This window comes from Schistocerca cancellata, chromosome 2, assembly GCF_023864275.1.
Source record: "Schistocerca cancellata isolate TAMUIC-IGC-003103 chromosome 2, iqSchCanc2.1, whole genome shotgun sequence".
NCBI classification, from domain to species: domain Eukaryota; kingdom Metazoa; phylum Arthropoda; class Insecta; order Orthoptera; family Acrididae; genus Schistocerca; species Schistocerca cancellata.
In genome coordinates this window covers 62,795,569-62,822,078 of record NC_064627.1, presented here as the reverse complement: position 1 = coordinate 62,822,078, position 26,510 = coordinate 62,795,569, and positions in this window count along the sequence as shown.

Genomic DNA, 26,510 nt, shown 5'->3' with positions numbered 1-26,510 from the left:
CGTCATTCGCTACGACCTAGCAAAGTGCCATATTGAGTTACTATGAATGTATTCTGATCAGATAATATTGTGAATCATGTACCGTCAAGAGCGACGTTCATCATTAATGGATTAAAGTTAAGTATCAAACTAATTACGTCCGCTTTCTGAATTCCCATTCCTTGTCATGTTCCAGACCTCACGTCAGTATAGTCGTTCCCTCCTCACGCGAACCTACGTGAGCTAAAACGCGTGCATTTCGGCCTCCACTAGTAACACGATGTTGGCTCTTCTGCTAACACAACACAATGAATTCAGTCGCCGTTTGTTAAGCAGCGTCTAGCTACTCTGTGCCCTGAATCCGTGTGCCTTCTAGCTCCAACTTGGCTCAGACTTCGCCCAATTACAGGCTGCAGATAAAACCGCTGAAAATTAACTTCTCATTCTTATTCACTCCACCTCGTAAATAAGAAGTGAGATGAAGTTCACCTTCTCATATTACGAGTGTTGACTGAAAAGTAATGCCTCCACCTTCGTAACTCTTGAACAGTTGGCAGCATTGTTATGCGGCAGGTACTGGCTTGTTCCGTAGTCTCTTCTCTACAGCTTCCGTTGGCGGGAAGCTTTAGCACTGACCGGTTGTGTTGTTACAGTGTAAAGAATGGAACCTTGCTCTGACGGTCGGTCAATGCGATTTAAGCAACGTGCAGGCCTTGACTTCTTGACAGCAGAAGCTGTCACGCCAAAGGAGATTCATCAGAGAATGAAAGCAGTTTATGGTGATTGTGTTTATGCGAGTATTGTGCGTCATTGGGCGAGTACGTTTAAAGATGTTGAGGTGGGAACATATGACCTGCATGACAAAGAGTTGGACGTCCAGTGACAGCAACCATCGAGTTTCTGAAGCAAAATGTTGACAAATTGATTCAGGACGATCGTCGTGTCACGCAAAGTGAAACTGCAAGCACAATTGTCATTCCACAAGAACGTGTGGTTCACATTATTGCTTCACGTGCACCACACTTCACGTGTCACCAGAGCAGAACTTAAGATACTCAATCTAACCACTGCAAGGCATCCTCCCTACTGTCCAGATTTAGCACCACCTGACTTCCATCTGTACATGATGATGAAAGACAATCTGAGGCGACGCCATTATGCTTCTGATGAAGACGTTGAGAGAACTGTCAGACTGTGGTTGCGGAAACAGAGTGTCGACTTCTTCTGCGACGGCCTCAGAGTACTTGTTCATCGTTGGCAGAACTGTATCCAACTGAATGGTGATTATGTGGAAAAGTGAATATTGGTAATTAAAGATCACATTCTACGGATTATTTCTGCGTTTGATTTATTAAAATATTCGCATCTAAACCCAATTAACGACGGTGGAAGCATTACGTTTCATTCAACCCTCGTATCTTCCAAATTACAACCCAATACATGGTAAATGAGGACAGCTACCACTTCGTAAACTGCCTCTCTGTACTACGTACGGAACAGATTTGATATTCAATTTGACAATTAACAGTTTCAATCCGTATATTATCTTTGACATTTCGCGTTCTCACATTTCGCGAAACTCTTTCTTCTGCACCGCCCACTCCATGGAACTCCTATCTAGGTCCTCTGACTGCTAACCACTTCCGTACAGTTCCTGGCTCGTTAGCTGTGCTATCAGAACCTACGATTTAAAGGGCTCCGGAACGCCCTATACTTGAAATGTTAAAATAACGCTTATAAATTACATCTTTCCTCATAAAGTATTTGAGGTAGGAAGTTGAACTTTTTACAGATTATTTATTGGAATATGGGCTACAACTTACCACAGGGATTTTACAAAATTTCAGTTCAGTTATTAAAGATGATTTTTTTTCAATTGTAATGAAAATTCACAACATTTTTTTGCAATTTTTTATTTATATATTCAAGAATATACAGTTTTTTGGAAAAAGGATGTGTTAAATTATGCAGAAGGTACTGTGTAACATTTACTGAAAGTTTGAAACAAATATGTTTGGAAGATCCTTAGAAAACATGTAATTAGTATGAGAAAATAAAAGTTTTGGGAATCGAGCGACAAAGATTGGATTAACTTTTTAGTGCATTCCAGGTCCATAGGATGGATTATCTTCATCCTCTGCAAACTCCTCCTCCAGCTTCCTCTTGTTCCTCCTCCTGTTTACTCTTGCTTGTATTTCTAGACTCTTTACAGCACTGTCTGCAGCCCGAAGGCGTTCCTTGTCTAAAGCAAGCATCGCTCGTACCATGTTAGAACCTATCTTCATTCCCATATTTCTAAATACCTTGCACCTTACAATGTTGCCATCATTGAAAGTCGCAACAGCATCATACACACCAAAGTGAAGTGTTTCTATTCCAACAAGTACAGTCTTGGGGATTCTCGACCATATAACACTATTTACACTTTCATTGGGGCTTTGAGTTTTTCCGTGAATACACTTTTTCAACAGTTCAGGTGCTGCTAAGTCTCTGAAAATAGGTTTAACCACAACACATACTTTATCTCACATCACTAAAATGTACCTGATGAACACGGACGTTAATAATAACACCATTTGACAGCAGTTTAACAGCGCCACAGTGGGTCACGCCCATGTAGAACACATTTCAAAAAAAAATTAAAAATAGTTGTAGTCTTCGGAATTGAATAAATTATATATGTATTAAAAGGTAATAGTCTGCAGATTCAGAAAACGCAAAAAAGTAAAAATTGAACTTTTCATGATTTTGAGCCTTTCCGGAGCCCCTTAAAACACCTCCCAACAGTGGAGTGCTCACCACTTACCGACTACTCCCTGTCAGGAACAACTATGCCTTTTTAAGTACGTGATACCTCTCATTCAAAGAATGGGATGTGTCACTACAATCTCCAGAAGGAACCTTGAGAACAAGAGAGATCAGGTGTTATAGAGAGGCGTATAGGCACTCGTTTTTCTTTAGCGAATGGAGCAGCATAAGCCGATATACAGTGTAAATAAAAATGGAGAAAAATACAAAAAGGAAGGCAACGATGGAGTCGATAGATTTGGTGTACATCTGCAGACAAACAAATTATTACGGTTTCAGATGTTATGGATGGGTTATTCAAGAGAAAGAGCTTCATAAACTGAGCAAGTCAATAACGCTTTGGTCCTCGTCTGGCCCTTACCAAGCGGCTGTTCGATCTGGCGTTGACAGAGTTGTTGGATGTCCTCACGAGAGATGTCATGCAAGATCCTGTACTGTTGTCCCGTTAGATCGTCAAAATCCCTAGCTGGTTGGAGGGTGCCGCCCACAATGCTAGTGTAAAGGATGAGCCAGACAGTAGGGGATTTTACTTTATTATATGAGCTTTCAAATCTTTCGTCCCACGGTCTAGTAACAGGAAGTCAGCACCGAGGAAAGACACCTTGATCACGCGCCGCCCTCACGTGCTCATGAGGGTCTGAGAGGTGGCATGAGCCCCCTCTCATATTTCTATCTTAGGATTTTCCTCTCTAATTGCATGCAGTGAAAAGTCGCTATTCCTTCACACGCGGACTTCCCACGCAGCGTCTCTCGTCACCCGGGTGGTCCGGTGACAGGCGGGCACTGCTGATCTGGAAAGCGTTAAGCCGACAGGTGTGAGGAAGTCGAGTGAATGCTTTGCAGACGCCGACATTGTCAAAAGACACGCCCGGAGGGGTCTGAAGTAGCGGCTGGGCTAGAGGTTCCGTTCCTTCGCAGAAACTTAGCGAAAACACTTTCTGGCGGGCTACCAGCGAGGCGTGGGAATGACTTGTGTACCCAGGCAGTTGTGGCGGGAACATTCCCGCGCTTTCTGCAAAATAGTAACTGTGATTGGCTTGCTCAGGGCATAGCTCCGTGACGTAGCAAAATCAGCGCAGAAATTGGCGCCATTGGTGGAATGGTAGTGCTCTGGCAATAGAGTGGAATTTTCCGCCGGTTTTCGAGTTGCTGATTGGAACGTTTAACCACGGCCACTGTCGTGGGGGCGGGAATGTTGTGTTTTCGGCCTGTACGGGTGCTCGGGGTAGTCGTCTCTCGCCTTTTGGTCGAGGACGTCGAAGCAACGAGCCATCGCCTCCGGTATGCCAGATCGTGTTCTGGCAGTTAAGAAGACAGTTTGGTAATGTATGTCCGCAGCACCGGCAGATAGGGATTTTCCTAGGTGATAATCAGAGCTCAGCAGAGCGCGCCTGTTCGTCTTTTTCTAACTTTGTTCTGTCTTGAGTAGCAGCAATTAATGTTTGGTTAGCTGTGTGTCTCTCTTAAGATTTGAGTGGCAACGAATTGGCTCCACATACCACTTCGTCTTAAACCTCACAATCTAGTTTAGAGACAACTTCACCTTCATAGCGTTTGTTTGAGTATCCAATTTGAGCCAATTTGATGTATTATAAATGTTTCATGTGTTTTTGTTTATTATTTTGTGTTTAGTCTTAATAAATCATATTGCTATTTTGGACAGAACTTTCATTCTGTTAATCGGTAGAGCAACCCTATCATCTCTCACTACGTTAATGAAACCTTCCTTTATTTAACTCATTTATCAAATTAAATTATTGCAGGTGCCAAACTCTCTTCTACTCCACTTGCAGGGTTGATTACAGTCAGTTCGCGTATATTTTTTAATCCATGTGCAACAGCAAAAGTCGATGTTAGAATAGGGGGGGGGGGGGCTTAGAGCAGTTCTAGAAGAATTTAGTGTTAAATACACTGCTTGCTCCGGCACCTCGCAGGTCTGCAATGCGCTCTGGAAACTTCCATGCCGCCGACACGGTTTTCTCGGTCCCGACCAATCCGGGCGGAGGAAGCTGCATGGTGCGTCGAATATACCCGGCCGCCCGTCGCCGGACCCGCCTCTTGTCTTCTCGCTCTCTTGGATTCGCGCCGTGTAGCAGTGAACATCTCCCGCTTCTCCCGGTGCTCCGGCGCTGGGGACTTAGTTCTTGCAGCCGGCATGCTGTTCGGACCGGCCCACTTTCGTTAGCTTCGCGAACTATGTTTCGCCAAAGTCTACACTGGCTTACCCTCCCCTCCCTAGGCCTGGCTATGTGACACTTTTTTAACATGCTTTCGCCAGTAAATGGCCTTTGCCTAATAAATATTATCCTATTCATTCCCTAACGCCCACTACCTTCCCATACGCGCATCCTGTACACTAGAGACCTTGTCAGTGGGGAGAGAATACGACGTTCCTCCAAAGCCGCATCATTTCGTAATCTTCTTTAAAGCTAACACTGAACGTGCGACACTGAATGAGCGTTGTAAGTATTTGTCATTCGTTATAGTTACGTCTCAAAGTAATATACGAGAAGAGTGAAGGTATTAGAAAGAGCAGAACATCTGAAACACTTTAACTTTGGATACGTTGATATTCTTTATACAGGGTGATTGAGCTGCCCCTACTGCTGGCTTTTATGCAGCCTGCAATGCCCTCAAATACGACGTACAAAGCTTTCATATAGTCTCGTTCGCTAGCGGAATCCTTTAGTCCTAAAGAAAAAATGAACAGGACATTTTGTAGCTAATTTATTGCAGTTAAATTTTGTACTGCGGTATGCAGTAGGCCACAGTTTTCGAGTTATTGATGAAAAACACATGTGCAGGTCACTTTTTCAAAGTTTTTCTTAAATAATTAGAAAACTACCGTCTCCCAGCACAGAATTTCACTACATTAAAGTTCCTACGAAACGTCCTGTTCATTTGTTCTGTAGGACCAACAGTTTCCACGTAGTGAGCAAGATAATACGAAAATCATGCTTTTGGTATTTGAAGGCAATGTGAGATGCATAAAACTGATCAGTAGAGGCAGCTGAATCACAGTCTATGAGAACTTATATTAATGTGGATTAAATCTATAATCTTTTGTGTGCAAACAGAAAAAGTACTTTCATAATACAAAATATCATTTCTGGCAATCAAGAATACCAAACAGTCCTGGGTACACATGACTCAACACAATAGCATGAACTGAAAGAACAATGAAAGGTGTTAGTCGAAGCTTAGCTATAAAAACATATCGTTCAAAAATATTCCGTCCTCTGCGAACCATACCTCTTTTGTGTACAGACACATCATGTTTCGAAACCACCCAGACTGGCTTTGCTATTACTGGTAAATAAAGAGGGAGTGTCATAAAATTAAGCCCGAAAATGCGATTACAAATTCATGATGCTGACGAGATGACAAGTTTATTAGTACCAAGGCAGGACCTATTAATTGCATGATTAAAACGCTCACGAATTACCTGAATCCATTTTAGTATCAAAATTAATTTCTGCCAGCCAGCAAACACCTCTGATACATGCCTGCTTGTGGTCTATCTGGTGGAGAAAGTGGAGCGGTGAATTATAAATTTCTGTTTGGACAGTTTTTTAGTTTGTTGGAAGTTTGTGCAATTTTCAAATGCAACTGCCTTTTAGTAGAGCCTCAAATGTATTTCCATGGGCAGCCAGAAAGCCAACGTGTTGCCGTAAACTTCAATCTGTAACTCACCAACTCAGCCCATCGAAACCGAAAGAAAATGTTCTAATCCAGTGGGGTCAGAAACGACGACGATAAATGAGTGTACTATCATTTAACAAATCAGTATATTCAAGTAAGTTTACATGCACAGTTAATATATTGTAATTCATTAAAATTTTGCTATCGTAATCTGCAGAATTACACAATTCAGAGATGACTTCTACTCAACGCTCCTAGCATTGCTCCAACTGTTAATTAAGTTTAATTCCTCGACTGAGAAATGGTGAGAAACCTATGCCACTCGTCACGCGGTTTTCTGCAGGCCTACAGCCGGCATACAAAATAAAATGATCAAAACCCAGACCCACAGACTATCCAGTAAATTATTAACCCATGAGCGCTCATTTTTAATCCTTTGCCTTAAATATGCACGATATGTAATTCGAGCACAGAAACACTTACGTCACTCGTCTTCAAAGCCAGCCGAGGCTTAACGTACATGGACACAGACAGAAAAACGGCACTTTCTCAGACGCAGTGAGGTACATCAGGTGCTACTGACGACGGTCGAATGATCTCAAGTGCCGCTTCAGACCGGACAGCGAACATACCACCTGTAGTTAGAATGCATTAACGGCTCACATGGTACCCTCTTTGACCACGATATGTCACATATTGTTGTTAGTCGAGGGAGGATTAACAGTTTCAAATTTTCTGTGAGATTAACTGTTCTCTTTGTAAGAACTACAAAACTTTCAGTCTGGTGACTCGTAAATTACGATTTCCAGAATTTTTCTAATGGAGCCAAGTGTAGAGTATGACCTCTGACCTGCTCTGTTCTACTCTTTGTACTTCTGTAAAGTTATACAATTGCCTGGTAATCTGGAAGAGCTCCAGCATTACTTAGTTTAAACACAGCATTATAGTTTCATCATTGCAACTTATTTCTGAAGTCTAGTTAATCTATCATGGTCGGTCGATGTGGCCGTGCGATTCTACGCGCTTCAGTCTGGAACCGCGCTGCTGCTACGGTCGCAGGTTCGAATCCTGCCTGGGGCATGGATGTGTGTGATGTCCTTAGGTCAGTTAGGTTTAACTAGTTCTAGGTTCTAGGGGACTGATGACCTCATATGTTAAGTCCCATAGTGCTCAGAGCCATTTGAACCATTTTTTAATCTATCATGTTTTTACCAATTCTAGTACAAAATTCAGTTTTTTCTCAATAATTCGAAATTTAAGAGATAATTTCATAATATTTTTTTCTTTAAAACAGAATGTAATTCCAAAAGTACAATTTCCCATTATTATTATTACACGCTTTTGGAAATTAGTGAAAAGTTGATTTTTGTGGTAAATAATCATCGGGTCAAGCTGCAACTCAAAATGTGTGACATTCGTATAGTTTCACACCATCTGGCGAAGTCTTACGACATCATGTAAACGTTTAATTTGATTTCAGTTTATTGCGCAATTCTACGTCAGAGTTTCTGCGCGCATGTTATGTGTGACTGGTTCGGCCTTGGGCTGAGTAACTGCGAAGTCCCGATCTCACACGCTCGCCACTATTGGTATGTAGACTCTGTTGCTTCCCCAAAAGGGAGCTTAATATTTTTTTTTCTCATTCAAGATTCAATTTATATGAAAGTTCCTCAGTGGGGCAAGGGTTCTCCAAGGTGCAGCCATCACTCTGAAACGTGCGCAGAGAGCACACAAACACTTACACACGAAATTTCCCTAAGAGTTCTAAGAACTGCCGCCCAAACAGGTCCTATAACCAAAACTTCAAATGCATGGTCTGTATTCGCAGTTGTGAATGTGGATAATTATCAGCTGTATAATGGAATGACAATGAGAATTTGTGCCAGGTCGGTACTCGAAGCAAGTTTCGCGCTTAACGTGAGTGATCGCCTTACCTTCTACCCCTGTTTGGCACCGTCATGTTCACACAACCATGAAAAATGAACCATTCCTCTTCAGACGTTATCCCTAATTATTCCCAAAAATTGTGCTGCGGCGATAGGATATATGGCTCTACAACATTTTATAATTATTTTTTTAATTTATCTTTATTTACTTTTCCTTACATGAGTATAATTAATAAATGTGTACAAACGAAAACCATAAGATAAAATTACAAAAAAAGACATTAAAAGGATAAACTAAAATAACTTTGTGTATTACTTGTGCTATTTCAACTAAGGCACGTATCTTAGGCTTTCAGCTTCATTTTACATCGTAATACATCTCTGGTACTTCTGTGCGTATGTAGCATATAAAAAAACATTACTGTACATGATTACGTCGATTTGTCAACTAACATACGTAGCCTTGTACGGTATGTTATTGTTTTTGTGCCACATATGGGCAGAAGTAAGACGTACTTCTGTCCATATACCAGCGATGTGTCCGCCTGCTTAGCTGGTTGGTAAGGTGCTCTTAGAACTACTTAAACCTAACTAACCTAAGAACATCACACACATCCATGCCCGAGGCAGGATTGGAACCTGCGACCGTAGCAGCAGCGCGGTTCCGGTTCCGGACTGAAGCGCCTAGAGCCGTTCGGCCACAGCGGCCGGCTGCAAAATAAAGCTGGAAGCTTACGATACAAGAAGGTTGAAATTGGCACATCGCAAAGATAATAAAAAGAATACAGCATACCTGGACAATGTTTTCATTCTCATAACACATTGAGGCTGTGGAGCCACATAAATATAAAATTTTAAAACGGATGTACCTTCAAGAAATGGTGCAACTACAGTTTTCTTGTCCACTGCCAGAGGCGTTTTCTATCTCTGACAATTTCGTCTAAAATATCTATAACAGAATCACGCTGCTTTGCCAACGCCTCAGTGAATGCACGATTCCATGAATCATCGAATCTCTTTCCTTCCCCACTGCTTACAATTCAGGTCATGCTGTCCTGAATGTGATGCTTCACAGAACGTCAAACTGGGCCTGGCACTCTCCTACTAGGTGCTGGGCTTAACGAAAACACAGCGTAAATAGTTTGGAAATAGCGTGCGGTATCTCAGTTTGCGTTCGAGAGCGATGTGAACGTTTTCCAGGTACCACCAGTAATCCAGCACCACTTTCTACCCTTTGCCGAAGATGTAGTCGATGGTACAAACAGGCTGTCCGAGCACACTTCACGGCCAGACGCCAACTTCTATATGTCGTCAATCATGTGTCTACAGCCTGCACTCATTCTTCGCAGTTGGAGTTAAAACAGCCACTCCATTCACCGTCACCACCTATCACCATGACATGAGGGTATGAGGAGGGTCAAATGCTGACCGAAACCGGTTAACATAAAAATAAATCGTTCCTTTTTTGCGATCGAGATTGTTTCTATCCATTTTTAAAGTACTTTTAGATAAACCGCTGTTCTCCACGAGGAATTTCGTCAGACGAAATTACAGACGGTGCATTTATTTGAAAGTCTCCTGCCAGTAGTAGGCGGATAAATACAATACCCCAGTGAAACTTCCTGGCAGATTAAAACTGTGTACCGGACCGAGACTCGAACTCGGGACCTTTGCCTTCCGCGGGCAAGTGTTCTACCAACTGAGCTACCCAAGCACGACTCACAACCCGCCCTCACAGTTTCAATTCTGCCAGTACCTCGTCTCCTACCTTCCAAGCTTAACAAAAGCTCTTCTGCGAACCTTCCAGAACTAGCACTCCTGAAAGGAAGGATATTGCGAATACATGGCTTAGCCACAGCCTGGGGGATGTTTCCAGAGTGAGATTTTCACTCTGCAGCAGAGTGTGCGCTGATATGAAACTTCCTGGCAGATTAAAACTGTGTGCCGGACCGAGACTCGAACTCGGAACCTTTGCCTACCGCAGTGTCTGCCTTGGTTAGAAATGGACATGCATGCGTGTCCGAAAGAACATTGCATCTCACTTCTGAACAACACATACACTACAATATTGTATAAACTTTAAATGGCCAAGCCACATTCCCAGTGTCAGATAATAGGAATCGTTAGCGCCTGTTCGCGAAGTTATGTTGGCACTGGCCACGTCGTTGCCTGCGTGGAAGCATATTGCAAGATGGTGCCCGAGGCCACTAAGGTAATGATACCCTATCTCCGGGCCTCTATTCTATGCATTAAATTGAAGATGAGTAAACGCAACGTAGAATTTACTATCATCTAGAAACGCGCCTGTTTCCCGATCATCGTGAAAGCAGCAGCGCGCACGGAGCAGATATCCGTCAAGTAACACAATAAGCGGTCGCTAGCTAGCAGAAATTGCGGTAGCTGCTGTCGTGCAGTCATTCCGTATGCTTCGTTCGGATACACAATACGAGTTTGTCAGCAGTAATGTAGCAAGTTTCAACGTGAAATCTCTGTTCCTGCCATTGTATCTCGATTCCTGTGGCTTACATTCATCACCTCCGAGGTTCAACTCTTGCCTTTATCTTTCACTCTCTCTGTGGGTACTGGCTTTCGATTTCAGTCTTTACTGTAGGTCCTAATGTGTTTATCGCGTGTAATACCTGGCCTACAGCAGGAAGGCAGCTCTAACGGCAAATCGTCCGCAATTGCTACAGAGGGAAATGTAATTAGGTTCCTTTGGTTTACAATATACTTCGATGTTAAACTTCCCTGAATGTCTTTCACTTACTGTAGCTTTCTCCAGTCCTCTTTTTATTAATTGTATCGTCGACTAGAAAACCAATCCCTACAAGTAGGTGACACAAACGGGTGCCTAAGTGGGTCACGGACAGAAAAAAAGCAGGTGAGTGACTCTCTTCTCCTGACTGGGGTGATATGTTAGGCCATTCTTCATCCTTTTAGTCTCAGTCGCCACTGACGTGACGACAAAAAAATGGCTCTGAGCACTATGGGAATTAACATCTGAGGTCATCTGTCCCCTAGAACTTAGGACTACTTAAACCTAACTAACCTAAGGACATCACACACATCCATGCCCGAGGCAGGATTCGAACCTGCACCTGCACTGAAGCGCCTAGAACCGCTCGGCCACCCCGGCCAGCGACGTGAGGACAGACGCAATCATGTACGGTTTTCGTCGATGGGGTAGAATGAAACTGTGGTACGTGAATTTAAATTACTCTCCTTTTTCTGTCATACTTTTCTCTGTATTCTCGCATTCATAGACTTAGAGAAAGCTTTTGACAATGTTGACTGGAATACTCTCTTTCAAATTCTGAAGGTGGCAGGGGTAAAATACAGGGAGCGAAAGGCTATTTACAATTTGTACAGAAACCAGATGGCAGTTATAAGAGTCGAGGGGCATGAAAGGTAAGCAGTCGTTGGGGAGGGAGTGAGACATGGTTGTAGCCTATCCCCGATGTTATTCAATCTGTATATTGAGCAAGCAATAAAGGAAACAAAATAAAAGTTCGGAGTAGGTATTAAAATCCATGGAGAAGAAATGAAAACTTTGAGGTTCGCCGATGACATTGTAATTCTGTCAGAGACAGCAAAGGACTTGGAAGAGCAGCTGAACGGAATGGACAGTGTCTTGATAGGAGGGTATAAGATGAACATCAACAAAAGCAAAACGATGATAATGGAATATAGTCGAATTAATTCGGGTAATGCTACGGGAATTATATTAGGAAATGAGACACTTAAAGTAGTAAAGGAGTTTTGCTATTTGGGGAGCAAAATAACTGACGATGGTCGAAGTAGAGAGGATATAAAATGTAGACTGGCAATGGCAAGGAAAGCGTTTCTGAAGAAGAAAAATTTGTTAACATCGAGTATAGATTTAAATGTCAGGAAGTCGTTTCTGAAAGTATTTTTATGGAGTGTAGCCATGAATGGAAGTGAAACGTGGACAATAAATAGTTTGGACAAGAAGAGAATAGAAGCCTTCGAAATGTGGTGCTACAGAAGAATGCTGGAGATTAGATGGGTAGATCACATAACTAATGAGGAGGTATTGATTAGAATTGGGGAGAAGATGAGCTTGTGGCACAACTTGACCAGAAGAAGGGATAGGTTGGCAGGACATGTTCTGAGACATCGAGGGATCACCAATTTAGTATTGGAGGGCAGCGTGGAGGGTAAAATTCGTAGAGGGAGACCAAGAGATGAATACACTAAGCAGATTCAGAAGGATGTAGGCTGCAGTAGGTACTGGGAGATGAAGAAGCTTGCACAGGATAGAGTAGCATGGAGAGCTGCATCAAACCAGTCTCAGGACTGAAGACCACAACAACAACAATATTCTCTGGTATATTCTATGCAAATCTCAACTTCTCGCTGCCTGCTGGGATTCTAGATACAGTTATTTACAGTTACTTAATTTTTTTATTTTACGTCTCCAGGACTTAAGTTCAAGTTTTCTTGAGTCACCAGTCCTCTGCCTGGTTTGATGCGGCCCGTCACAAATCCCTGTCCTGTAGTAACCTCTTCATCTCAGAGTAGCACTTGCAACCTATGTCCTCAATTATTTGCTGGTTGTATTCCAATCTGTCTTCAGTTACTGTCCTCTACAGCTCCCTCTAGTACCACGGAAGCATCCCCTCATGTGTTAACAGAAGTCCAATCATCCTGTCTCTTCTCCGTATCAGTGTTTTCCACATATTCCTTTCCTCTGCGATTCTATGTAGAACCTCCTCATTCCTTACCTTATCAGTCTACCTAATTTTCAACACTCGTCTGTAGCACAACATCTCAAATGCTTCGAGTCTCTTATGTTCCGGTTTTCCCACAGTCCATGTTTCACTGCCTTACAATGCTGTGCTCCAAACGTACCTTCTCAGAAATTTCTTCCTCAAAGTAAGGTCTATGTTTGATGCTAGCAAACTTCTCTTGACCAGAAATGCCCTTTTTGGCAGTGCTAGGCCGACCGCGGTGGCCACGCGGTTTAGGCGCTGCAGTCCGGAACCGCGCGACTGCTACGGTCGCAGGTTCGAATCCTGCCTGGGGCATGGATGTGTGTAATGTCCTTAGGTTAGTTAGGTTTAAGTAGTTCTAAGTTCTAGGGGACTGATGACCTCACATGTTAAGTCCCATAGTGCTCAGAGCCATTTGAACCATTTTTGGCAGTGCTAGTCTGCTTTTGATGTCGTCCATCTCCGTCCGTCATCGGTTATTTTACTGCCTTGGTACTTCATCTACATCGTGACCATCAATCCTGATGTTAAGTACCTCGCTGTTCTCATTTTTGCTACTTGCCATTACTTTCGTCTTTCTTCGATTTATCCTCAACCCATATTCTGTACTCATTGAGCTGTTAATTCCATTTAGCAGATCATGTAATTCTTCTCCACTTTCACTCAGGACAGCAACGTCATCAGCGAATCGTATCACTGATATCCTTTCACCTTCAATTTTAATTCCACTCCTAAATCTTTCTTTTATTTCCATCATTGCTTCTTCGACGCACCGGTTGAATACAGTATCCCTGTCTTACACTCTTTTTAATCCGAGTACTTCGTTCATGGCCGTCCACTCTTATTATTACATTGTGGAACGCTTTTTCCAGGTCAAGAAATCCTACGTACCTGTCTTGATTTTTCTTTAGCCTTGATACCATCATCAAACGCAACGTCAGAGTTGCCCCTCTGGTGCCTTTACCTTTCCTAAAGCGAAACCGATCATCATCTAATACGTCCGCAGATTTCCTTTTCCATTCTTCTGTTTTGCAAGCAGTTTGGATGCATGAGCCGTTAATCTGATTGTGAGATAATTCTCGCACTTGTCAGCTCTTGCAATATTCGGGAATGTGTGGATGATATTTTTCCGAGAGTCAGATGGTATGTCGCCAGACACATACTTTCAACACACCAACGTTAATAGTAGGTTTGTTGCCACTTCCGCAAATGAGGTTAGAAATTCTTTACCTTCTGCCTTGTTTGATTTTAAGTCTTCCAAAGCTGTCTTAAATTTTGATTCTACTAGTGGATCCCCCATCTCTTCTAAATGGACTTCTATTTGTTCTGCTATTACATCAGTCATATCTTCCCCTTCATAGAGGCTTTCACTGTTCTCTTTCCACCTATCCGGTTTCTCCTCTGCCTTTAACAGTGGAATTTCTGTTGCACTTTTAATGTTACCACCCTTGCTTTGAATTTCACCCTAGGTTGTTTTGACTTTCCTGTACGATGAGTCAATCCTTCCAACAATCGTTTCTTTTTCGATTTCTTCACATTTTTCATGCAGCCATTTTGTCTTAGCTTCCCTGCACTTCCTGTTTATTTCATTCCTCAGCTATTTGTATTTCTGTATTTCTGTATTCCTGAATTTCCCTGAACATTTTTGTATTTCCTTCTTTCATCGATCAACTTAAGTATTTCTTCTGTTCCCCAAGGTTTCTTCGCAGTTACCTTCTTTGCACCTATGTTTTTCTTTCCAACTTAGATATAGAAACTGATAAACATGCAAGATGATAAATAAATTTACAGTACAGTGATACGAGACACTGAAAGTAATAACATAATACAGTAAGACACGTAAGGTTTTCTATTAAATGGACCGCAATCTCCAAAATAACGCGTTTTTTATGCCCTTTTCACTTGCTGCATAAAGATCTTCTGTGGTGCAAGGATCGGGCAGGTTTCTGCAGACCAGGAGATGTGTGCCCTGTGGGTCGCCACACTCACGTAATTCCTCCTCAGTGGCGCAGCCCCACGTCCACAGGTTCACCTCACATCTTAGCACTCGTGTCCCCAGTCGGTTTAGAACCTTCCATGTCGCATAGAGCAGATGGAAGTCCTCGACAGATTCCTCTTTGATGTTCTTCCCATCACTTTCAGTTAATTAATCCTGCCACAGCTCTGTTCGAGAACTTCCAGGTGTTAACGTATTTGCTGTTGTGTGCATGAAGCTCCTCAGCCTAGGTCTTTGTGCTTTATATCGGGACAGGGGATCTCTGTGGCTGTTTTGCGGATGTCAGGTGGCTCTATACCCATAGTTTCATAGGTTTTGGTAATATGAGTAGGTCGTAACCTAGGTACAGTAATTTTAATTGATGAGAACGGCCCGACTTCAACTACGTGTTTGCTCTTCAACATGAACCTCAGATCTGATCAATTTAACAATGTAGCGGATAATGTGAACTGTATCCCGAACCAAACATTCAGTAGAGAGGGCGGTAACCGTCTGGATTTTCATGCCTCTAGTTGGCTGCTGTTGACTTTTGTTCCACTAAAGCTTTAATTAATCCTCCTGCAATCTTTTACTTTATAGTTCAGATCATTCTTTTCAGTGGGATTGAAAGTAGTTCGCATTGAATGAGGAAAGACAATGGTAATTTGGTTATATAGATAGCAATTCGTCATTCTTTACAATTATCTACTTCAGTTATCCTAAAACATTGATTTCAGTACGGGGCTCATAACATTCATTCCTGGTATGGTAACCACCTTTAAAATAATGACAGCAATTATTATTTTCCCTTATTTGGTGTCCTACCTACAGAGAAACTTCAGTCACACTATAGCGTAGGGGCATGTATTAACTTCACTATCATTCAGTACAGCACCATACGACGTAACATTCACACATAAACGCGTAAGAACTACAGAAAACGGAGGTGGGGGGGGGGGGTGATATTACGACTAATTGTACCGGCGTACACTGTCGGAAAACGGAGCAAAATGGAGAAACCTGAGGTGTTCATGCAACTGTACGTTGACGAATACATACACTACTGGCCATTAAAATTGTTACGCCACGAAGATTAAGTGCTACAGACACGAAACTGAACCGATAGGAAGAAGATGCTGTGATATGCAAATGATTAGCTTTTCAGAGCATTCACACAAGGTTGGCGCCGGTGGCGACACCTACAACGTGCAGACATGCGGAAAGTTTCCAACCGGTTTCTCATACACAAGCAGCAGTTGACCGGCGTTGTCTGGTGAAATGTTGTTGTGATGCCTCGTGTAAGGAGGAGAAATGTGTGCCAACAATTTTCCGACTTTGGCAAAGGTCGGATTGTAGCCTATCGCGATTGCGGTTTATCGTGTCACGACATTGCTGCTCACGTTGGTCGAGATCCAATGACTGTTAGCAGAATATGGAATCAATGGCTTCAGTAGGGTAATACGGAACGCCGTGCTGGACCCCAACGGCCTCGTATCACTAGAAGTCGAGATGACAGGCACCTTATCTGCATAGCTGTAACGGATCGTGCAGCCACGTCTCGACCCCTGACTCAATAGACGGGGACGTTTGCAAGACAACAACCATCTCCACAGACAGTTCGACGACGTTTGCAGCAGCATGGACTATGAGCTTGAAGACCATGACTGCGGTTACCCTTGATGCTGCATCTCAGGCAGGAGCGCCTGCGATGGTGTACTCAACGACGAACCTGGGTGCATGAATGGCAAAACGTCATTTTTTCGGATTAATCCAGATTCTGTTTACAGCATCATGATGGTCGCATTCGTGTTTGGCGACATCGCGGTGAATGCACATTGGGAGCGTGTATTCGTCATCGCCTTACTAGCGTATAACCCAGCGTGATGGTATGGTGTGCCACTGGTTACACGTCTCGGTCACCTCTTGTTCGCATTGACGGCACTTTGAACAGTGGACGTTACACTTCAGATGTGTTACGACCGGTGGCTCTACCCTGCAAAACCCTACATTTCAGCAGGATAATGCACAACCGAATATCGCAGGTCCTGTACGGGCCTTTCTGGATACAGAAAATGTTCGACTGCTTACCTGGCCAGGACATTCTCGAGATCTCTCACCAATTGAAAACGTCTTGTCAATGGTGGCCGAGCAACTGGCTCGTCACAATACGCCAGTCACTTCTCTTGATGAACTGTGGTATCGTGTTGACGCTGCATGGGCAGCTGTACCTGTACACACGATCCAAGCTCTCTTTGACAGCAATGCCTTGGCGTACCAAGGCCGTTATTACGGCCGGAGGTGATTGTTCTGGGTACTGATTTCTCAGGATCTATGCACCCAAATTGCGTGAAAATGTAATCACATGTCAGTTCTAGTATAATATATTTGTTCAATGAATACCCATTTATCATCTGCATTTCTTCTTGGTGTAGCAATTTTAATGGCCAGTAGTGTAAATCATGTTTTACACTATCAGGATTGCCACCGTATCATTGTCGTAAAGAAACCTGCGGTGGACTGGATGTGGTGGATTGGCTTAGCATATAAAATCTAACGGAAAATTTAAATTTGAGATACATTAATGAAACTGACTTCGATTCGATACTACTTAGACGAACATGGGTTAAGTAGCACACAATGGTGGGAACACATGGAATCAGTTACATTCACATACGCAACTCATACGTAAGAGGTTGCTGAGGGCGATAAGTCATTCTGTCGTACTGCAAGAAATGAAACAACATTCGAATCACTCTCGACTTGGCTACCACAGGAACTACCGCTACACACACGATCGGACCTCACTCACTAAGGAACCAGTTAAAGTCGAACGAAAATTGTCGCAAGAGGGCGTGAAATTTCTCAGAACCACTTTTTAGAAAACATTAAGACAGTTCAACACACTCTCGTATGTGGACACGTGTTGTGCGCTGTAGATGCAGTACAGGTCACAAACGAACTACCCAAAATTCAAAATATAAATAAAAATACTCTGGTCCTGCTTCTATATTATGTACCAAACATTTAGCAAGATTAACCACCCGTAATACTCTTAATTTCTACTTGTTAATCTCCACTCAAAGAATTGGAGTAAACATGGGCTTATGCTTACGTTACAAAGAAATTTGCATAAAGTTCAACTTCATCCCACAAAAACTATAGTGAGAATGCAACAACCGCACTAGTTCTCTCAAACGAACAAATTTTACCAACAGTTATTCAGTAAACAGAGCGCAGAGCTGATGGCCAACACTCATGCTTAACAGTCACTACAACAATTTGGCTGTTGCTCTATACCATAAGTTATAACAATGACAACGTCTTCTAACAGTTGCGTGACTACAGTGACTTTACACGGCACGTGTAAAACTTCATGTATGGCCATATATGACAAGTCACAAATATGTTATACTTGTGTCGCTGTAAGACACGATCAGAAAAGGATTGTTTAATTGACTATAAAACTATTGTCAGTGGTAACGAATAGCCTGATTTATACGACAACATCGAAAGTCGATATTTTCTCTTCAACATAGATTTTACGATGTCTGGAAGACTTCACCATCAACATTAAAATATCGATCGTAACCTCCTAATATCGATATTTGCATTGAGCATTGCAAGTAGCAATCATGATTTTAAGAATGGAAATTATACCACTGACATAATATGGAAGTCTAAGGTAACGTGGCGAATCATTTGATGAAGAAATTTATATTTGCAGCGACAGTGACCGTTTGGAAATTTATGACAAACAGGGACAGATACCTTGCAAATCGTATTCCATAGTAAAGTATGTCCTTGTATGTGTTGTGTCGGCTACTGTGCGAGTCAGCGCCGACACAAACAAGGAAGGGGAGAAGTTGCCTGTGCGGCTGGTCCCGGCGGAGGTTCGAGTCCTCCCTCGGGCATGGGTGTGTGTGTTTGTCCTTAGGATAATTTAGGTTAAGTAGTGTGTAAGCTTCGGGACTGATGAAAATGGTTCATATGGCTCTGAGGACTATGGGACTCTACTTCTGAGGTCATCAGCCCCTACAAGTTTAAAATACTTAAACCTAACTAACCTAAGGACATCACACACATCCATGCCCGAGGCAGGATTCGAACCTGCGACCGTAGTAGTCGCGCAGTTCCGGACTGAAGCGCCTAGAACCGCTTGGCCACTCCTGCCGGCTAGGGAGTGATGACCTTAGCAGTTAAGTCCCATAAGATTTCATCCAAAACTTATCTGTACATTACACTTTCAACTGGTTACAATGCTTTATTTCTAAAAAGAAAATAAGTATAACTTGAGATACTGCTTGTGCCTCCTACAAACAATTACTGTTCGCCATTACTACCCGCAGAACACAAGCTACGTCACGTCAGTCACGTGTTAATAATACTCAGCACTGACGCTGTCTAAGTCTGCGAATGAAATGGGCCGACTAACAATGAGCAGCTGGTTAAATCAGGTCTGACAGGGGTCGCTGAACTCTGCCCGTTGGTGCGTGGGATGTCGCCTTCTCGATGACGTTTCACGGTGCTGCGCTGGTCGGTGTGCAGTCGATGTTTTAGGATTGCACAGTATGTGAAACTGTCATAAATATCATAGTTAATAAAAACAATGATCGAATGTAGTTTAGCCCTGTGGTGTGTCAAGTGCTGGAAAATCAGGTCACGAAGAAATCCTATAGATGCGTCAAAAAGGATTACAGCTGAACATTATTCGGGTTCAGGCGAACACAAATCAGCACTAAGCCTCTGAAATTAAATGAAAAGTCTTATATACGTCTTTGACATGCCTTGAGATTGTACTGTTTTAAGTTCGCATTGACTGGAATTTTATGATTTACAGCGGCAGGACTTTCATCACACGAAAACAACACACTGGCTATAGCCGTCCCCCTGGCGCTCTTATTTCCAGGCCGTTTCTCGCGGAAGTGCTCGCATACTGGCTTTGTCACGGGGGCCACCGCCCTCTGCACATTTTACGGCTGCAGCTTCTCCAGTTCAGCCTGCGGTAGTGCCCGCTGCTCTGGGATTACTCGGTGAGTCAGCCGGAGTAACGGCCCGTCCTCCAATTGCGCTACTGTGCGCGCGGCCGGCCGCGTTTACGCCGCTCGTCGTCAGGGGAGGACTCGCAGCGGAGAGGCCACGTCTCGCTTAATACGCGTCACCAGGGGGGCAGAGAATGCTGTCGTTCAAATCACGACGCTGCCGCTGCCAAATACCCAGCTTCAAGTAACTGTAACATACGAGGTGCATTCAAGTTCTAAGGCCTCCGATTGTTTTTCTCCGGATTGGAAAGAAACAGAAACATGCGCATTGTTTTAAAATGAGGCCGCGTTCATTGTCAATACGTCCCAGAGATGGCAGCACCGTACAGCAGATGGAATTTTACCGCCAGCGGCGAGAATGAGAACTGTTTTAAATACTTAATATGGCGACGTTTTCATTACTTGAACAGCGTGCAATCATTCGTTTTCTGAATTTGCGTGGTGTGAAACCAATTGAAATTCATCGACAGTTGAAGGAGACATTTGGTGATGGAGTTATGGATGTGTCGAAAGTGCGTTCGTGGGTGCGACAGTTTAATGCAGGCAGAATCGTGTGACAACAAACCGAAACAACCTCGGGCTCGCACAAGCCGGTCTGACGACATGATCGAGAAGGTGGAGAGAATTGTTATGGGGGGTCGCCGAATGACTGTTGAACAGATCGCCTCCAGAGTTGGCATTTCTGTGGGTTCTGTGCACACAATCCTGCATGACGACCTGAAAATGCGAAAAGTGTCATCCAGGTGGGTGCCACGAATACTGACGGACGACCACATGGCTGCCCGTGTGCCATGTTGCCAAGCAATGTTGACGCGCAACGACAGCATGAATGGGACTTTCTTTTCGTCGGTTGTGACAATGTATGAGACGTGGATGCCATTTTTCAATCCAGAAACAAAGCGCCGGTCAGCTCAATGGAAGCACACAGAGTCACCGCCACCAAAAAAATTTCGGGTAACCGCCAGTGCTGAAAAAATGATGGTGTCCATGTTCTGGGACAGCGAGGGCATAATCCTTAGCCATTGCGTTCCAAAGGGCACTACGGTAACAGGTGCATCCTACGAAAATGTTTTGAAGAACAAATTCCTTCCTGCACTGCAACAAAAACGTCCGGTAAAGGCTGCGCGTGTGCTGTTTCACCAAGACAACGCACCCGCACATCGAGCTAACGTTACGCAACAGTTTCTTCGTGATAACAACTTTGAAGTGATTCCTCACGCTCCCTACTCAACTGACCTGGCTCCTAGTGACTTCTGGCTTTTTCCAACAATGAAAGAGACTCTCCGTGTCCGCACATTCACCAGCCGTGCTGCTATTGCCTCAGCGATTTTCCAGTGGTCAAAACAGACTCCTAAAGAAGCCTTCGCCGCTGCCATGGAATCATGGCGTCAGCGTTGTGAAAAATGTGTACGTCTGCAGGGTGATTACGTTGAGAAGTAACGCCAGTTTCATCGATTTCGGGTGAGTAGAATGCACCTCGTAGAATGCCGACCCGTCGATACACAGAATTAACGCGAAGTCCACCGACAAAATTTGGCACGTTGCTCAAGAGTATTCTTTGAGTGTCGTGATATAAGTGAGGCTTCGTCGCCGGCCGGAGTGGCTGAGCGGTTCTAGGCGCTACAGTCTGGAACTTCGCGACCGCTATGTTCCCAGGTTCGAATCCTCCCTCGGGTATGTATGTGTGTGTCGTCCTTAGGTTAGTTAGAGTTAAGTAGTTCTAAGTTCTAGGGGACTTATTACCTCAGCAGTTGAGTGCCATAGTGCTCAGAGTCATTTGAACCATTTTGAGGCTTCGTCTCTGTTGGCACATTGCGGAGTAACTGACTTCGATTGATTTCTTACCGTCTTTTATTTTTATTTGCATTACACTGGAAACGTCAGCACAGCAGTGCAAATATCGATGGAAAGCGTTTGTTGGAATCCGACTCACCTCTGGTACAAATACGTGGTTTCACGGCTATATAGGGTTCAAATGGCTCTGAGCACTATGGGAGTTAACTGCTGAGGTCGTTAGTCCCCTAGAACTTAGAACTACTTAAACCTAACTAACCTAAGGACATCACACAAATCCATGCCCGAGGCAGGATTGGAACCTGTTACCGTAGCGGTCGCGCGTGTTCCAGACTGTAGCGCCTAGAGCCGCTCGGCCACCCCGGCCGGCGCTATATAGGGTGTTAGACGTATAAGTGCAGATATTGTGTTCAACGGTACCGTAATACACAGGAGGCCAGAAAAATTTAGACAGTCTTTGATGGTTAAAATCTTTGGAACAAAATGACATACGGTTGCAACTTTGCACGGCAGGATAGTCCATTGTTTTCCAACAGAACTTGGCACGCATTTTCCAAAAAATGACAGTTCAACAAAGAATGATTGTCGTTTCAGCTACGCAAGGCCGTATTGAAGTGGTACTGGAAGTACGAAAGCATGATGGAGGTACAACGGCAACGGCGTACTGTGTACGGAACTTAGCCATCAACACGAATAACAATTTATCGTACTCGGAATAGATTTGAAGCTGTTCCGGATGTGCATAAGGAAAGGTCTGGCCGACCAAAAACATCAACACGTCCAGCTAACAGCGCTGCTGTGTTTCAAGATTTTACTAGGTCGCCCGAGAAATCTATGAAGCAGGGTGCACATAAAAGCGGGGTAAACCGGTCAAGCGTACAACGAATTCTGATCACTGCGAAGTCGAAAGTCTACATTCCAAGATAGCTGCATGTTATAAATGAGGACGGCCCTCATCGAAAGGTGGATACTAAGAGTGGTTTGAAGGTATGCTTCGTCAAGACGAACGGTTTTCTGGGTAGGCTATCTGATGTGACGAGGTACAATTCAAACTGAACGGTACTGTAAACCGCCGTAGCTGCGTGTACTGGGCTCCTGAATGGACACATGGACAAACATGTTAGTCTAACGGGTGTCTGTCATCGCGCGGTTTGATTGGCCCATCTACTTTGAAGGCTCCATAACTGGTGAGATGCACCTTCATATGCTGCAGACACCGATTTTACCTGCCATCCGGGAGGTGTTTGGAAATGAAAGTGTAAGATGGCAAGAACTATGCCCCTTACATGAAGTCATTAAAGTTCACCTAACTCACATTGAGCAAACAGTAGGGCTGAACAAAAATGACTGACAAGGCACAATGCATCTTGTAGAGGGTATAGTATGGACGTATTGGAATAATTAATGTTGGGTGACGGTTTTAAAGTAATTCACATGACATGAAAAAACCTTGTGGAAACGCATCGATTTACTGGAGGCTAGTTTATCCCAGGGAAGTATACAAAGTTAACCATGGCCGGCCAAGGAGTGGCAAAGGGAAGCGACAATACGCAGCTTAGGGCGGCTCAAGCTCTGAGAAAGCGGTAATGGGGCGCGGCCTCCAGCTGCCTTAAGATGAGTGACAGTGAGTGGGTGGTTGACGCCGTGCCGGCGTACTGGGAAGCAGACAGAGAACTTGTACGCCTGTTGATAAATGTCTGTCATCCAGTTTTCAGTGAAACATGCTAGAAAGCCGCGCAAAGCTATGGTGGAGCAGCCAACAAAGGCCAAAATATGCGTGTTCGTGACTATAGCAACTTCACGCTGAATTCACAGTCTGCAGAGTCTGAAGTAAATCAGGTGAAGAGTGACAGAATGAAATACGCTGGCCTCCAATGGGAACATAGGGCCAAGGAATTTGAAGTACTCTCCTGGGAGTCAGAATTCCGGAAAAATTGGTGTTTTGTGCAAACGCCAATCTTGATAGGTGGCCTGGGAGGAGCTAAATAGCAGAAGTTAAGAGGAAGGAAAATTTTGTGGGAATTTGTTCACTTCCCAGAGCAGGCATTGGTCAGCGCTGGGGAGCGACGCATAATCAACGCGACTTGCGCTGCAATTGGCGCAAGTGATTTTGCTGGAGGGGTAACCGAGGCGAAGAGCGGACTGGGAGAAGTCCCCATAGAGATCTTCCATTTCCAGCTTGCCTAGAGTGCGGACATGGTGTTCTTCACTCAGCTTGTCTGAGAGAGGGTGAGCATCTCTGCAGCTTAGGATTTAGCAAACGGAACGATTGAGCTTGGAGATAGAAAGTTTTCGTTCAGCTATGTACTGAGCAAGGTAGCTAGGAGTGAATCGACGAGCGCAGCCTTGCAGCCCCACGACGCCGCCCTGCCACGCTGAATTCGGTGATATTGCACCTGCTCCGGCCACTTATTAATTTGTTGGATCACGTCGGCAAAGTTTCCAGTAGGGTGTCATGGGCCGTGTATTGTAGAATTCTTCTCGCACTTCGTATTACGCCTGGGTCAGTCGATAGGAATTACTTTTGACTTATCGCACTTCACTCCACGCAAACGCAATTTATTACCACTGCCTGATAGGAGAGTCATGTAATGTGATGATTGAAGGTCGTGAGTTAAAATAAATCTGTGCTAATTGACTGCATCTGTTTTCAATCAAGTAGTTGAAATCCCAAGTCACTTTCTTAATTATTTTTATGTTCAACAATTGCATCTGGTGTTCAATAGCTGAATATAACATCAATGTGCACCCCTTTTAATTAAAAGGGATCAATCCCGAATCAATTAATGTCAACACTGCCACCGCAGTTCAATCAGGAGTCACAGGGCCTTATTACTTTCTTTGCGTTATCCGACATTGCGGCAGTTTTGCACTCTCTGTTGATCTGTTAGTCAATTACCTGGAGTGAACACACACCAAAACCAGATAAGTGACGGGTGGGGTGTTACAAAAGATTTAACCTACAACAAGATAGCACTCCTCCTCACTACCACAGAGATGTCAGAGGCTACGTGGATGAAAATCTGCCTGGACGATGGATAGGTAGAAGAGGAGCTGTTGAGTGCCCACCACGGCCTCCAAACCTTACACCTCATGAGTTCTGGCTGTGGGGGCCTTGAAAAATGCAGTTTGTCAACAGAAGCCAACTGCACTGTACGAGAAACCATCGAGGTGTCCAGTGCGGCTATCACACCGGCAACACTGACAGCCGTAGTTCAGTCAACAGTTCAGCAGCATCGACGTTGTTTGGCTGCTGATCGGAGATCAAAAATGGTTCAAATGGCTCTGAGCACTACAAGACTTAACATCTGAGGCCATCAGTCCCCTAGACTTAGAACTACTTAAAAACTAACCTAAGGACAGCACACATATCCATGCCCGAGGCCGGATTCGAACCTGCGACCGTAGCAGCAGTGCGGTTCCAGACTGAAGGGCCTAGAACCGCTCGGCCAATCGGGGATCATTTTTAACATATAAAATAACTTTCTCCCCATGCAAGAACTGTAACGACACGTCATTTTGTTCCATTAATACTGACTATCAAAAATGTTAAGATTTTGTTGAACCCCTCTATACGTACCCACGTCAATGTTTTAGTTGTTTTTGTCTGCCTTTCCGCAAATATGTCACGTAATTTACTACCTCATGTATTCTACATGGTCGTAGTCGTACCACTAAATGGACGGCGGTTGTAAATATAGACTAACCATTTTACGTCAACGAGTCCACGCTTCAACACCTAACCTACTGCCCAGGAGAAAATAAACATCATTGGCTTGCTCTTGGAAATTTTGGAAATTTGTGGTAGGTTTCTAGGGGAAAAACTGCTCAGGTCATCGTTCCCTAGGCTTACACACTACTTAATCTAACTTCAGCTAACTTACGCTGAGGGCAACACACACACCTATGCAGGAGGGAGGACTCGAACCTCCGACGGTGAGGAACCCCGCGAACCGTAGCAATGCGCCAAAGACCGAGCGGCTACCACGCGCGTCTCTTGGTCGTGACATATCCATTTAAATGTACTACCCAACCAAAAAACATACTGCTGCAAATGTACTACCCAACATAAAAAATACTACTCCAGCAAACTGTAATTATTGTCTGTAACTAAACTACATACTGATTTAATGTTGTCCAGTACACTGTTCTCACACACCAACAAAAATATCTGCACTTAAACCCCTGACCCCCTACGTATACTGATAAAATTTTCTCGAGCTTCCAGCCAAGTCAGGTTTTCGGCCGAGTGTTCCTCTGTCATTCTGAAGTAGTGCTGCCTCTGTCCTCATACAGCACTACTGCCGTCTGTGACATCACTGTTGCCTTTTCCATTGGCACATAAGGTAAGATTTTCGTGTCTGCGCAAACGTCAGCATATAAAAGCATACCGGCTGCAGTTGTTACAAGCGGGAGACTGAGCATCGTTCTAACTTTTGTAATGAGCTTCAGCGGCTACTGAAGAAAGACAATTTTCACTGAATTTAGTTTTCTGTTACCAAGGCACGTTTCATGTGTATGGAAATGTGAATCGCTGAAACGAGAATTTTTTGGGCACAGAAAAAAATATACGAGACTGTGGAACACTTTCGTCATTCACCTAAATTTTAAGTCTTTGTGTCCTTTCCTCTTCAAACGATTATGATGCTTAGAA